This window comes from Notolepis coatsorum, assembly GCF_963971535.1.
Source record: "Notolepis coatsorum genome assembly, chromosome: 10".
Classification (NCBI taxonomy): Eukaryota; Metazoa; Chordata; class Actinopteri; order Aulopiformes; family Paralepididae; genus Notolepis; species Notolepis coatsorum.
Window position 1 is genome coordinate 6,233,540 of NC_140174.1, and position 16,850 is coordinate 6,250,389.

The 16,850-nt window shown below is 44.2% G+C and overlaps 1 protein-coding gene across 1 annotated transcript in view; it reads right to left on the reverse strand.

The window, feature by feature from the left end:
• Positions 1-16,850, reverse strand: part of baiap2l1a (BAR/IMD domain containing adaptor protein 2 like 1a) — a 121,222-nt gene that overhangs the window by 64,883 nt on the left and 39,489 nt on the right. The window lies entirely within an intron of this gene.

Consider the following 16,850-nt stretch of genomic DNA (forward strand, 5'->3'; position numbering starts at 1 on the left):
GCATGGCGAAGAGGGGCCTGTGGGGGTGGTTTTTTGACCTCCTCTGGTGACCCTGTGCTTCCCGTACCGCCAGGCCCGGTCCGAAGTGATGTTTGCGACCCGTAGGCCTGGGTTAACCCTTTTTGGAAACTGAAACACTTGTACTGCGGTATAGCCGGTGTATACCCGCAGGTGTGTTTTGGAGTTTTTTCTTGAGGGGTTATAGGAACAACCACCGCATTGGGTAACACCGAGGTGGTTGGTTCCCTGGTGTGTTGGAGCAGTGTCAACTCCCGGGTTCACCGGTTGAGGGTGCCCCTGCACGTTCATGACGTCTGCCAATCGTGTCAGCCTTCTCTGCCTCGACCCCTCTGGGTGGGGGTTGTTAAATGGAGGCTTGGTCATGCAACACCGCCAGCTTACGCTCCTTCCGCCGGGGCGGCTGTGTTCAGCTGTCCCCTCTGGCGCCTGTCTCGTCCGCAGTCTCCAGGCTAGGGTTAACAGCCTGTTGCCTGGTTTTTCCCCGGTACGCTGCCTGCTTCCGTTGGTTAACCTTTTTTGTGTGCTTACGGCCATGCTGACTGCCTATTCTGCAGGGTCAGTGTGCCAGGCGGTGTACTATTGGGGGGACGGGGCCCGCTCGGCTTACTGGCCTGGTTGGTTCCGCCTGGGAATACCAGGTGCAGTAACTGAGGGGCCTTTGTCCGAATACGCTGGCGATGTGGGGGGCGGGGCACTACGTGCCCACCTGGTGGGGTCTTGATGCTGGCATCATGGACTTCTCCGGGCCCCCATTCCAGGGAGTCCAGTCCTTTTGGTGGGTCTGGGTCTTCCTTCGTGCTCCGCTGCTACGGCCTTGCCACGGGGTTGGGTTTGCCCTTGACCCCGTGATTCTGGGGGCAGTAACGAGGTTGTTCCTCCGTTCGTTCCCGGGTGGCATGCGGGTTGTGCGTGTGTGTAGTCGTGGGTCAAGCCACGGTCTGCTCACCCTGTGCGTTGAGTTGCTTGAGTGCCTCTTCGCACGGTCGGGTCCGTCGCCCTCCCGTGACGTCCCTAATAGGGGGGCTACCCTCCATTAGGGGGGGTCGGGGGGGCTCGGCCCTCCCTGTTCTGATGGTTTTGGGGGGCTGTCAGCGGGGTGTATTTGTCAGCCAAGTGGCTCCGCTTGGCCTCCCTTGTGCAGAAGGCGAAGCCAAGCTAAGCCACTAACGATACAGAACGTTAGGTTATGACTATAACCAAGTTCTGTTAGTTAGGGGCGATGCTTGGCTTCGGACGGCCGCTGCAGCCCTTGACCTCACCTTGTGGTGAAAGCTTGGGAAGGAGGAGAGCAGGTGACCACACACCTGCTTATGAAGGTAAGCTGATGAGGGGTGTGGTCAGACTAATACTGGTATTAGAGGTACATTTGTGGTTTATTCAGTACGCGTGCACGTACGCGAGATAGTGCAGAAGGCGAAGCCAAGCATCGCCCCTAACTAACAGAACTTGGTTATAGTCATAACCTAACGTTAAAGTGATATGTGGTCCAGTTATGCTGCTCTGATGAAAGGTGATGTTAAAGTGATATGTGGTCCAGTTATGCTGCTCTGATGAAAGGTGATGTTAAAGTGATATGTGGTCCAGTTATGCTGCTCTGATTAAAGGTGACGTTAAAGTGATATGTGGTCCAGTTATGCTGCTCTGATTAAAGGTGATGTTAAAGGCTTATGTGGTCCAGTTATGCTGCTCTGATGAAAGGTGATGTTAAAGTGATAATGTGGTCCAGTTATGCTGCTCTGATGAAAGGTTCTGTTAAAGTGATATGTGGTCCAGTTATGCTGCTCTGATGAAAGGTTCTGTTAAAGGACCATATCAGTCTAATCTTGACTTCTCACCATTACCAGGGATTGGTCTTTAGCTACAGTAATGTGTGTTTTAGCTGATCTCGGCATACCATGGTCAAGTTCAAGTTCAAGTTTTGTTTTATTTGTCACATAAGGTACATGTACTGTACATTACAGTGAAATGCTTGGTTCTGTATGACCCTCCTGAAATTGTGCTTCATACAGTAAAACAAATTAAAATAAACAAAACTAGTACAAAATGCAAACGAAATGCAAAAATGCAAAACCTTACCTTACTAAAAGCCATTCACACTGCCATTGATGTTGAAAAGGGGTGAAAAATACCGTTGTTTGAAAGTCACTAGGCACACGTAATTCACCCTCGTAAAAAAACAGTAGGTAATTATTATAACCACTATGTGATGATTATATATATTGAGCTTGACATAACAATTTGGACTTGAAGCCTTGTCCGCTTGTTTCTTTTATATCTCCCCTTACAGGGGCATAACACAGATTCGAATGGCTTGTAGTAGTGTAATGCAATAATGTTAATCTGAAAATATACCATCTATCAGAATCAGAATCAGAAAGGTCTTTATTGCAAAGTAGGTAACACATGCAAGGAATTTGGTTTGGTCGTTTGGTGCGCCATTAACAGACAGACAATTACGGTAGAATAAAATAGAACGTAGATAAAATGGAATATAAACGACATTAAAATAGAAGCACAATAGAATAGAATATCATTATTAAATCAAATTAAATAGGCCACAGCTGTACAATTGTACACAATTGTATCAAGTATATACACTAATTAGAATAAAAATAACAATATAGTGGGATGGAATATTTACCAGGGCTTTGCAATTGAGCAGTAATGTGCAAAAAGAATGAACAGTGAACAGTGAAATAGTGGAAATAGTGAGACGTCAAAATAGTCCTTTTAATAGAAAAATCTCTAGTGAAAAAAAAAGCACCGACTCCATCCAAATGTTTATCTGTTTGTGATGTCACAAATCCACCAGATTCAAGATTCAAGATTCAAGAGTTTTATTCATCACATACATACCAGGGCATACAGTGAAATGCGGTTGGCCATGCCCGCTTTGATTGTGCAATAAAACAATAGTAATAGTAATAATAATAAAAAGATAACTAGAATAGACATGGTCTTAAAGTGTCCTTTTCCTTCCTTTAAACTGTCCTTTTATTGTGTGTTCAAAGTGACATGTGGTGCGTTTGTGTGTGTGCGAATGCAGCATGTTGTGTGTGTGTATGTGTGTGTTCATGTGTGCTTGTGTGTGGAGAGATCAGTGTTCATTGTTCTGATGGCCTGAGGGAAGAAGCTGAGCCTTAGTCTCTCTGTTCTTGTGATCTTTAAGTGTTTAAAGACCCCCTCCAGATGTTTTTTTAAACCCTTAACATTTATGAAAATGTCTTAGCAGCATCTCTACACCTTTACCGTCATTGAGATGCAAGAATCTACGAATGTGCAAATTGACAACAAGCACCCATTGATATTTATGAGGAATTCCAAATTGGCAGCTTATATTCTTTAACACTTTGAATGCCCATCACAAGATATCTCGGGTTATCAGCCCGCCCCCTGAATGCCCATCACGAGAATTCTTGTGCATTTTTTTTATTAGCGATCCGAATTCATATTTCATCAACCGAGTCTACCGTTGGTAAACCAGCTCCACCAGGCGCTCAGATGTGAAAAAAGCGCCCCCTATCGTCTCCCAGATGGTAATGCACCCTTTTGGATTGGACTCAATGAAAATGGATGAGAAAAAAAAACTCCGGAATCCACATTTTACTTCTCACGCATGTAACCGGAGCCGATCAGATTCATTGTGGACCCTCAGCACAGCGTGTAATATGTGTTTTACAGTATACGCGTTGGATCAATAAAAGGATAGATTTTTGGAATGGCGATCAGGAATTGGAATAATCCATTTGGATACCATCTGATCTCAGGTAAGGAATCTATTTGACCAGTCTTAGGATAATCAGACCTGTTTTCACGGAGATATAAGCTTTTCCCCTATATGTGATATGGCTGTTTGACTGTGCGAGCAATCAGGAACTAAGAGAATCGATTTTCAGCTTGCGGCACCAGCGTGCATACGTACACATATACTATCGATAATCTAGCGTTTATTTGAAAACGATTCATGAATAGGCCGAAAAATTACAACGTTCGAGAATATTATAGTACAGGGCATTTATCACAGATTCTTTTTTTCCCCCTTGAAAACGAGGGCTTTTCAAAATGCTACAATGTTGACTGGAAAATGAGTCATTGATAAGCGACGGGCAGATTAGACACATAATTTAAAACATAGATTAGGTGATATTAATGCTAACATTGAAGTGGATGGTGGGCATTCAAGCACTAAATGTGTCATGTTGCCACATATTGGACCATGAGAGGTTTGACCCATTAGTCACATCACACATGCAACTCAAGTTCTGCACAAATAACAATCTGTATAAGTCATGACTCCAACCGTACATGAAACTGGGGGACCTTTAACCCTTTCACTACCACACTACAAAGGGTTAAGGCTTTCACTACACTACAGAAGGTTAACCATTTCAATACCACACTAACAGAATGTTATGTATATAACCATGTTCTATGAGTGTAGTGACGCTCAGCGTCTCATGCACATATCTCACTCCAGTGCATGTGCACTGAATAAAAACTCACAAATGTACCTTTACATACCAACATCCGTCTGGCCACACCCCCATCTGCCACCTATATAAGCAGGGGTATGGCCACACACTCACCTCCTTCTCAATATTTCACCACAAGGCAAGATCAAGGGCCGCAGTGGCGTCCAGACGCTGAGCGTCACTACACTCATAAAACATGGTTATATACATAACCTTCTGTTCTATTTCGTGGTAGCTCCGCTCAGCGTCTCATGCACCACAGGAGCTTACGCCCGACAAATGTACCCCACTGTGGCCCCCCACAACCATCAGAACCGGGGAGGACCCGAGCCCCCCGACCCTCCCTATTGGAGGGAACCCTCCCTACTGGAGGACGGGAGGGAGACGGATCCGACCGTGCGAAGAGGAACTCGAGCAACTTAACGCACAGGGTGAGCAGACCGTGGGACCCCACGACTACGCACACGCACAACCCGCATGCCACCAGGGAACGAACGGAAGGAACAAACCTCGGTACCACCCCCAAAATCACGGGGTCAAGAGCAAAACTCAACCCCGTGGCAAGGCCGTAGCAGCGGAGCGCGAAGGAGGACCCAGACCCAGAAGGGACCAGATGCCCCCGGAAAAAAGGGGGCCCAGAGAGGCCAATGACGCCACAGCATCGAGACCTCACCAGGCGGTCACTAGTGACACCGCCCCCCACATCGCCAGCGTATTCGGACAGGGCCCATCCAAGAGCAGGCCCTTCCCCCCAATAGCACGCCGCCTGGCTCACTGACCCTGGCATACTCAGGCAGTCAGCATGGCCGTAACTTGAAGCACTCAAGAGGCTACACTACAGCGGGAGCAGGCAGCGCACCGGGGAGACGACCTCCAGAAGAGGCCGATCCCTCAATCCAGGCAGCAGGCACTTGACCCGAGCCTGGAGCACTGCGGACGAGATAGGCGCCAAAGGGGTCAACTGAAAACAGCACCCCAGCGGAAGGGGCGTATGCTGGCATTGTTGAGCACCATGTCAAAGCCTCCACAAAAAAAAACTATGCTCTAGAGGGGCCGAGGCAGAGAAGGCTGACACGATTGGCAGACGTCATGAACGTGCAGGGGCACACTCAAACGGGTAACCCGGGAGTTGACTCTGCTCCAACACACCAGGGAATCAACCACCCTCTTGGTTCACCATGAGGTGGTTGTTCCTATAACCCCTCAGGAAAAAACTCCAAAACACACCTGCGGGTATACACTGGCTATACCGCACTACAATTGTTTCAGTTTTCAAAAAAGGGGTTATCCCAGGCCTACGGGTCGACGAAAACAACTTCGGACCGGGCCCGGCGGACCGGGATGTACACAGGGATGCCAGAGGAGTTCCATAAGAACCACCTCAACAGCCCCCTCTCAGCCATGCGTAAGCGGGAGAAGAGAGGGGCGAAAAGAATGGAGATCGAAGGACCAGGCCCCTTTAGCGCAGCGCAAGGTACAACACAACATGGACCAAGCAACAGTGAGGGGTAAACGTAGTACAACCACGAACATCTTCATAACGCCTAACCCTGTGATACCCGGGCCGACCCGGCATTTTTCCCCCTGAAAAAAGCACAAGTCCCTCAGGGTACCAGAACAGCAGATCTGCGTCCCCGGCGGACAACGGGTTAACTGACCTGGACCGGCGTGACCAGAACCAATCCCGTGCCCTAATCACGCCGACATCCACAACACTAGGAGGGGGGGAGGTACGCTTGTCGATCCAAAACATTGTAGAGGGCGCCACCCAGACGGTCCCATTCGTAGCACGCTCAGTGGCCCACCCCAAGGGCGTGAGACCCCTCTACCTATGCTTTGATCTATTCCGTTAACATCCCCCAGATATGAACGAGAATTCGTTGAGACAAACCTAGTAAACTGGCGCTCGGAAGAGACAAACTCCATCCCAGTTGCCCCATAAAAACGCTGTTTCAATGATGAGCAACCAAGGCGCGGAAGCCTCATGCGTGATTCCTATCAGAAACACCCAGGGCCAGCACTATGTACACGTCGAGACCCAAAACACATCAATGGATAGTCTAACAAGACACCAGACATTGTTCCTCCAAGCCGCCTGGGAGAACGACAAGAAGCCGGCGCGCTTCATTTCCTCTTTTCCTTTTAAAAAAAAAGAGAAAACGCAGACTGACATGGATCCCATGTGACGCGGCTGAGAGAAAAAATCTTTTTATTTTTACACCCCGCCAACCTCTCCACAAGGGGGAGACGGGAATCCTCAGAGAGACTTCCCACGTGAGCCATAAATTGAAAAGTCAAGGTAACATTGAGCCATGTGACCAAAAGACTCAAGTTACACATATATCGAGCGTAGCAGAACACCAAGTTCCTACGCTCTGCCCCGACAACTTGACAACAACAGAGAACCACACATGGGCCTGTAAAAAACTCACGTAAGTCATCGTCCAATAGAAACATGCCCAGTGACGTATTCTATGACGGGGGGAATCCCATGACTCAACTCCCCGTGATAGGTGCGGAGTCAGAGAAACCCTCCCCCCCCCGTGCCGAGCTGACCTATCAGCTTGGCCGGACCGAATGACAAGAGGGTCAAACCCCCCGACCAATCAGAAGAGGAAAGGAGGGGTTTATACGGTTAACCCCTCACAAACCCAACCCTCAAATACGATAACAACAATAGCCATGATACCTTAAGTAGCCAGCATGCTAACGAACAGCATATATCCAAAGGATAAGCCAACCCAACGCACGCTAGCCACAGACAAAGTCTGTGAACAGGGTATATAACAAGGCCAAGGTTTATATGTGAACACGACACCCGTGTTTTATTTAAGCATTACATCACACGCAGGAGTGGTTTGTGACCAATAAACCATGCCTAGGGGTGGTTGTTAGGCCCGAGGCGCAGCCGAGGGTCGTTAGACCCCCCTAGGCATGGTTTATTGGTCACAAATCACGACTGCACGTGGTGTAAAGCTTTTATACAACTGCCAGATTCATCCAACCTTATTTCTATACAATAAACACACATTAATCGAAGATTTATTGAAAAAACCATCCGCCAGAAAAAGTAGTTCCCACAACTCCATGTGGAAGCAGCTTGAAGTGCATCCAACCAAACTAACACATCCAACTGTGTATTATTGGAATGATTGAGAGAAGTTGCCTCATGTGGAAGCAGCTTGAAGTGCATCCAACCAACTAACACATCCAACTGTGTATTATTGGAATGATTGATTGAAAATTTTATTACCAGATGCAGAATATAAAGTAGGTAAAACAAATTAAAACGTTTTCTTTGCCCTATAGGAAAAAAACGTTTTCTTCGCCCTATTTTTTTATTTATTTCTTTTAGCCTAAACTTAACCAGTTGGAAACCAGGGGTACAGTAATAAAATTAGCAATCAACCAATCAATCAATTCAATAGACCATGCTCACTTAAAACAGCGCTGCTTCTCTCTCAGTCTGACTCCCCCGCTGTTGCAGACAGGAGTGTGTGTGTGTGTGTGTGCGTGTGTGTGTGTGTGTGTGTGTGTCACAGTGTGTGTGTGTGTGTGTGTGTGTGTGTGTGTGTGTGTATGTGTGTGTGTGTGTTTGTGGGTACGCCAGCGTCGGACAGTGTGTGAGAGAGAACGCTGCAGTCTGTAGAAAGTAGGAAGGAAGAAATTTAAATCAATCAATTAATCTATCAATCAATCCGCGATTTTTCTTTTGTTCTAGATTGAGTCAAGACCCATCAATTACATCATCCAACATTGTTTAAAATACTAACACATTCCCCTTGACAGAATCGCTTTATATTTAGTCGTTATGACGCTATCAACATATCCATTTGTTAAAGATTATTGTCCACCATCTTGTTTTTCCGAAAAATCTGCACGGCGGAGTGATGTGATTCGGTTGTGGGCGGGTCCTGGGACCAGGAGCGTGGATTGTGACGGATACATACGTGTAAATGGACTGTTTCAGCCAATCAGAATCGAGAAATTTGCATGCCGTTGTATAAGTTACAATAACACAGAAGTTTGATAGAGAGAGAGCGGTCTAAAAGACTGTGGTACCATTACACACACAAGCACTTCCGCAGACCAACACTACAGTGTCGTGGCTCAATATCACCGTTTTAAGCAACAGAACACACAACTAACCTCTACCTTTATATGAAGAAGTCTTCAGGTCGAGGAAGAAAAAACCCTTTCGACCGAGTGTTAGCCACACAGCTTTTTTCTTTTGAATTTTATGAGAGAAAGAAAAAAGCAAGAAATAATGTGAACGCTTTACTCAACTTTCTTCAGCTAATAAACCTCGTCAAAGTGATTGGTATACAGGCACTTTCTTGTGGTGAAAGTGAAAAAGGAGGTGAGTGTGTGGCCACACCCCTGCTTATATAGGTGGCGGATGGGGGTGTGGCCAGATGGATGTTGGTATGTAAAGGTACATTTGTGAGTTTTTATTCAGTGCACATGCACTGGAGTGAGATATGTGCATGAGACGCTGAGCGGAGCTACCACGAAATAGAACAGAAGGTTAACTATTTACAGAAGGTTAACCATTTCAATACCACAATTAACCGTCTGTAGTGTGGTAGTGAAATGGTTAACCTTATGTAGTGTGGTAGTGAACGGGTTAAACACTGAGCTAATTAATTCCTATACTGCAACATTACAGGAAATGGGAGGTCATGTCAGTTTAACGATCAGACACAGGAAACTACCCGCTAACACACACCTGATTTAGCAGGGGAGGGAAGGTGGGGTTTGTGCAAAGGCCTGCTGTTCTACACTCTTAACAAAATAGGGTGCTAAATAGCACTAAAAGTGGTTCCTTGGCTCATAATCATCTACAGGCTGCTTTAAAAAGACCCCTCCCCCGTAAACGTTAGGCTTCCCGCGGCACAAGCTCTGCCCCCAGAGGCTCTGTTGCAAAACACAGTTGACAGTGAGAGCTTCCAGGTTTCTCAGATTACGTGTTCAGATACTTTCACTGATGGCAGCGATACGAGTCTAGACTGCCGGAAATACAAAGAAGAAGATGAAGAAGAAATAGATGAATCATTTCATTCAGAAGCACTAAGCCTGTTTGTGTTTTCAATGTGCAGGCATTTTATGTATGTAAGTGCTGAAAATTCATAAACTGAAGCTTTTATCCAAAGTGACCTTCAAATTGTCAGCAAGAGGGTTCCACCTCACAGCGGTTAATAAGTGGTAGGCTATTGTTTGTTTAGCAGTGCTGGATTTGAGCAGTGGTGGAAAGTAACTAAGTATTTCTGCACTTTTCTTGAGTGTTTTAATTTGAGAGAACTTTGTACTTTTACTCCACTACATTTCAAAGGAAATATTGTACAATATAATATATGAATACAATCATTTCTCAGACACTAGGGCGACAGTCTTAACAGTGTTCTTAAAACAACGACCATGGCCCAGGACAGTTTGTCTTATTAGATATGTCATATTTTCAGAATATCTCATCTTGTGCTTTTCTTTGTTGTCTTTTGTTTCATATCAATCTTGTGTCAGATACGAAACCCATCTTGGTTTTCATTTTGTCATCTTTGTTTTCATTTGTCATTATAAACGGGTGTATTTAATTGTAAGTCTGACAAGAGCTCTTTCTCACTTTCTGGTCAGAAGCTTGTGTTACACTTGTCTCTGATTGTAAACTGAGGATATTTCTGTGGCCACATTTATATAAGTATAAATATAATATATGAATTATGTACCAAAATATATGAAGATTATAGGAAAGGGAGGCTAAGTCCTCCCCCGTCTTTCACATTTTAAGCCTGCCAACTTCAACAGGACCTAATCAGAGCAGTATAACCAGACCACATACCACTTTAACATAACCTTTAATCAGAGCAGCATAACTGGACCACATACCACTTTAACATAACCTTTAATCAGAGCAGCATAACTGGACCACATACCACTTTAACATAACCTTTAATCAGAGCAGCATAACTGGACCACATACCACTTTAACATAACCTTTAATCAGAGCAGCATAACTGGACCACATACCACTTTAACATAACCTTTAATCAGAGCAGCATAACTGGACCACATACCACTTTAAGTCCATGAGAGTTACTGTGGTGGTTTGTTGTTTCCAGTATGTCCCTGGTGGGCGAACACATGACCAGTCAAAACCCTCTTTTGACGGAGAACGGCGAACAGGCGGAGCTGTGTCAATGGAGCTCCTAACATAACATATAATTTTATTTCCAAATAATAATATGAATATATATGTAATATATTCATATATCATTATCTGTGCTTTCCAGAATTCATATTGGGATCCAGGCTTATCCCTATTGCTGCTACTGTATTATTAAGTGAAGAACTCAAATCCAGTGGTGTAAAAAGTACACAGTTCCTTTATATCGAGCAAAAGTAGAAATACGCAGATATCCATAAAGAATTCTACTCAAGTAAAAGTAGAGCAGTATATGATATTGGATGTACTAGCGTCAAGTATCAAAAGTAAAAGAACATGATGTTTGTGTATTCCAGTGTTTGGCAGCGTTTAAGCCTTGAACCATTGACCTCTAAAGGTTATGTTAAAGTGGTATGTGGTCCAGTTATGCTGCCCAGACATCCACTCAAAATTATACTCAAGTAAAAGTAGAGACGTATTTTATATTGGATGTACTAGTATCACGTATCAAGAGAGTTACCGTGGGTGCGGCTGGGCGGCGCAGCGGACATTGCCTCGTCACCAACGCACGAGACACCGGTATCGAAATCCGGCTGTCGGCGTTGCCTCCGGCTTGGGCCGGCCGCCATACTAACTCAATAGGCAGAGTTAGCGGGTGGGAAGTCGATGGGTGGTAATCTGGACGTTGTAAACTGCGACTCCTACAGGTCGGTTGGGGCGCCTGCACAGCAGAGACAGGAAAATGGCGGGGGCAGTGTGAGCCTCCTACACGTTACTCCTTGCCAAATGAGAGTCCGCGCTGGCAGGTGAAAAGATGCGACTGGCTGCCTACACATGTATCGGAGGGGACATGCGATGGGCTTCTATCCTCCCTACAACCGGCCAGTGGGGGGCACATGCGAGCAACGTTCAAGATAGGGGAGGGGAGAATTGGCACGGCTAAATTGGGATGGGAGAACATTTGAAAAAAGAGGAGAAAAAAGTGGATACAAAAAAAGAGAGAGTTACTGTGGTGGTCTGTTGTTTCCAGTAGGTCCCTGCACGGCGAACACATGACCAGTCCAAACCCTCTGGGTTTTCAAATGTCATGACATTGAAGCGCCTCCTCTCCCCGGCGCAGCTTCCAGATACCATCAGACTCTTGATATCAATACAAGAGTCTGAGTATGAGATTATCGACGGCAGTAAATCTGAAGAAAAAAAAGAGAAGCAGATCAACGTTTTTGTTGATAGAGTGGCCCCTGGTATTTAGTGCCACTCTATACCCCCCTCTCCCCTGTCTCCCCATATCCCGTATCCACCCGTCCCACCGAAAGGGACGTCCTCCGCCCCGCTCCCACGCAGACATCTCAGACGCCGCAGGGACTCGTTTATACGGCCAACTGTTTGCACAGAACCGCCTCCCGCCAACCCCAGTGGGCCGTTTGTTCAAATCTAACCAGGGGGCCAGACACCAGCTGGCGGGACGTCGCCGTATGGGTTCCCTTCGCTGTTATACGATCCAACAAAAGGAGTGCATTAAATTTTTTATTACGAGGGGGATCCCCCACCTCCTCCGTTCAAATCACCCCCCCTACACACAGCCACGTTACCACATTTCGGAGCGGATAACTCTCAGCACCATTACGGCCCGTGGAAACCTGGAGATCGTTAAAGCGGCGCGCCGACACTGTGCTGCCTGGAAATAAGCGGAATGGCTGAGAGTAAAAGGAGGAAATCCTGTATTCATTCGCTCGGCGGGGGAACGGCGTGTACCATTCCTTGTCCCCGGTGTTGTGGTTTTTCTCTCTGACAGTTGTGCTCTCTAAGGGCCAATTTCAGACTTTCCAATCACCCGCTGCACGGCCCCCGGCAGCCACCCCGACCCCTCCCCACCCCAAGACCGCCGCGGAGGCTAACCACACAAACCTGAAGTCCACACAGAACATATCAAAATCGCTGACCGGTGACGGCGTGGGCAGGAGAAAAAATACCACCGCCTTGTAAACATAATTTTTGAATTTACTACCCTTTTCTCCTGAAACAATTAACCTTGAGGAGCACTGTATGGAAACTTTCTGAATGGGACTCGCTAACATGACTCCTATTATTATTATTACAAGGTCTTTGTGAAAGCAAACAGTGAATTTCAGAGATACGACCTGGTGTAGGCAAACGCGTGAAGTGATTTCAAACAATGCATATACAGTACTATACGATCACTCTCCCCATCGAGACTGCTTTTGGCACACTGCAAACACCCAAATAAACCACTCTCGCCAGTGTACTTGGTTAAATTAAAATACTTGTGTTGTTCCACTTCTTGGGTCATTTCCTTCATCACGCCTCTATACAACATTAACCAGAGGCCATTTCCCATTACGTGGCTTTGTTGTTGTGATTTGAGGCAGTGCCCTCTTAATTGAAAGGCCCATCAGTGATGACTGTCAGAGGTCAGTGCCAGCTGCAGAACAACAACCACGTCCCAGGTCCTCCACATTTGGCAGACGACTGAGAGATAAAGGTGAAATGCCTTTTTTGTCTGTATTGACCCGCCCCCAAACCCCACCTCTCCTCTTAATCCAACAGTTATGAGAACTAGATTTTTGTACCGGATCTCCTCTCTGGTAAACAAGAATACCCTGAAGACTCTGGCAGGAGCACTCATTCAAGGGTACTATGACTATGCTTGCACCTCATGGTACCAAAACACCTCAAAGGCGCTAAAAACAAGATTACAAACATCACAAAACAAACTGGTCAGACTACTGCTTGACCTTACTCCTAGAACCCACCTGACCTCACCCCTGCCCACTTTGACAACCTATGGCTTAGAGTAGACGACAGAGTACAGCAACTTGCAATGGGCCTGGTCTACAAGATACACTACACGACCAAGGTACCCATGTACATGTCAAAATACTTCCCAAAGGTCAGGGAATACCACGACCACAACACCAGAGGAAGCTCAACAAATCATGTTAAACCCAGATTCGGCTCAAACAAGGGACTAAACACGTTTCGCAATTATGCTACATCAATGTGGAACGCCCTACCCACAGCTGTAAAGGAATGTGAATCCCTACCCACATTCAAAACCGCTCTTAAAGAGCACCTACGGGAGGCTGCAATTCGAAACTAGCCACCGTAAATGTCCAAACCCCCCCACCCCCTCCTAATAGACAGTCTCTTCCCCACCGCATGTATATTCTCTCCCCACCGTATGTATATTTCTCTCCCACCCACCCACCCCCTCATAATGTACAGTCTCCTCCCCATCATATGTATATACTCTGTCAGGATCTATGGGTAACAGTACTGTATATTTGCATATCGTATATGTCACAAATGTAACAGTACTAAATACCTGTACATGTCATGTATGTCCCTATGCCATAAATGTCATGTATGTTGTGTATGTCATAAATGTCACTATGAATTGAAAATGGGGGACCCTGATGTAAACAAGACGAACGTCTTTCTCTGGTCTGCATCCCCTTAACAATTGTGTGTATTGAGCCGTACTGTATTGTACCCATTCTGCAATCTGTTAAATAAAGTTTATGTATAGTATGTATGTATATATGTATGTATGTATGTATGTATGTATGTATGTATGTATGTATGTATGTATGTATGTATGTATGTATGTATGTATGTATGTATGTATGTATGTATGTATGTATGTATGTATGTATGTATGTATGTATGTATGTATGTATGTATGTATGTATGTATGTATGTATGTATGTGTATGTATTTCTTCAGCTAGTCAGATAGTAAATTATATTGACCATATTGACCAAATTGTTTACACTGCCTGTGTTGTTTTTACTACCTGTACACTGTGTTGTTTACTACCTGTACCCCCCCCCCCCCCCCACCCCCCCCCCCCCCCCATGCTGCTATGATGCCTGAATTTCCCCAAGGGGATCAATGAAGGAATATCTTATCTTATCTTATGTATTTATGTATGTATGTATGCATGCATGCATGCATGTATGTATGTATGTATGTATGTATGTATGTATGTATGTATGTATGTATGTATGTATGTATGTATGTATGTATGTATGTATGTATGTATGTATGTATGTATGTATGTGTGTGTATGTATGTATGTATGTATGTATGTATGTATGTATGTATGTATGTATGTATGTATGTATGTATGTATGTGTGTGTGTGTGTGTGTGTGTGTATGTATGTATGTATGTATGTATGTATGTATGTATGTATGTATGTATGTATGTATGTATGTATGTATGTATGTATGTGTGTGTGTGTGTGTGTATGTATGTATGTATGTATGTATGTATGTATGTATGTATGTGTGTATGTATGTATGTATGTATGTATGTATGTATGTATGTATGTATGTATGTATGTATGTATGTATGTATGTATGTATGTATGTATGTATGTATGTATGTATGTATGTATGTATGTATGTATGTATGTATGTATGTATGTATGTATGTATGTGTGTATATATGTATGTATGTATGTATGTATGTATGTATGTATGTATGTATGTATGTATGTATGTATGTATGTATGTATGTATGTATGTATGTATGTATGTATGTATGTATGTATGTATGTATGTATGTATGTATGTATGTATGTGTGTGTGTGTGTATGTATGTATGTATGTATGTATGTATGTATGTATGTATGTATGTATGTATGTATGTATGTATGTATGTATGTATGTATGTATGTATGTATGTATGTATGTATGTATGTATGTATGTATGTATGTATGTATGTATGTATGTATGTATGTATGTATGTGTGTGTGTGTGTGTGTGTGTGTATGTATGTATGTATGTATGTATGTATGTATGTATGTATGTATGTATGTATGTATGTATGTATGTATGTATGTATGTATGTATGTATGTATGTATGTATGTATGTATGTATGTATGTATGTATGTATGTATGTGTGTGTGTATGTATGTATGTATGTATGTATGTATGTATGTATGTATGTATGTATGTATGTATGTATGTATGTATGTATGTATGTATGTATGTATGTATGTATGTATGTATGTATGTATGTCTACAGTTTCAAGTTTTGTTTTATTTGTCACACATAAGGTACATGTACATTACAATTACAGTGAAATGCTTGGTTCTGTATGAGCCTCCTGAGATTGTGCTTCATACAGTAAAAAAAATAGTAAACAGAATAAAGACCAAACACTATACAAAATATACAATATACAAACTAAAGTACAAAATGCAAATGATGCAACATTTCTAGAGCTGTGCAAATCTTTTTGTAATAAATAGATAAAATAAATAACATGTGTTTAAAGTGTCTAAACTCTATGCTGTGAATGCTAAGGTGAATGTTTAAAGTGGGTGTGTGCATGGGGATGTGTGCACAATGAATATAGATTGGGTGATAAATGGGTATATAAATGAAAATAGAAATAAATCTCATGGTTGTCTTTCAACGGGGGCCTCTGAGTTTCACACTGATCAGCTTTGTGCAACGGAATGACACATCTCACCTGCCATATTAACAGACTAGATAGAGACGAGTGAAAAACCCATAAAAACACTGCGTTTTCCTTTAATTATGCTGGTGAGCATCACGGCTGAATGAGTCTGAGTAGAATGAGAGTAAAAAGGACAAAAACAAACAAACAAACAAACAAACAAACAAACAAACAAACAAAGTGGTTAGCACTGTTTCTTCACAGCAAGAAGGCTGTGGGTTCAAACCCCAGCAGGGGGGCCTTCCTGTGTGGAGTTTTGCATGTTCTCCCCGCGTTTGCATGGGTTTCCTCTGGGTATTCTGGTTTCTCCCACACCATAAAAAAGACACGCATGCTTGGTATATACTGTATACTATACTCCTGCCGTTGCCCTTGACCAAGGTACTGGCATCAGAACTGGAGTCGGTCCCCGGGCGCCGCGCAGTGTGGCTGCCCACTGCTCCTGCATAGTCAGGATGGGTCAAATAGAGGACGAATTTCTCCCCGAGGGGATTTATAAAATGACTCCTTCTTCTTCTTCTTAAAAACGGGGGGAATAAAAGTCGTCCGTCATGGAAATACGAGTCAGCAACACATTTGGACCCTTGACATCTTCAAGTAAAGCACATTTGTGTCACTCCCATTCACACATTGTTGTGTATTGATTCAGGGGCACACAGCATTTGCACCTTGCCAACACTTTAGTGATTAATGACTTCCATG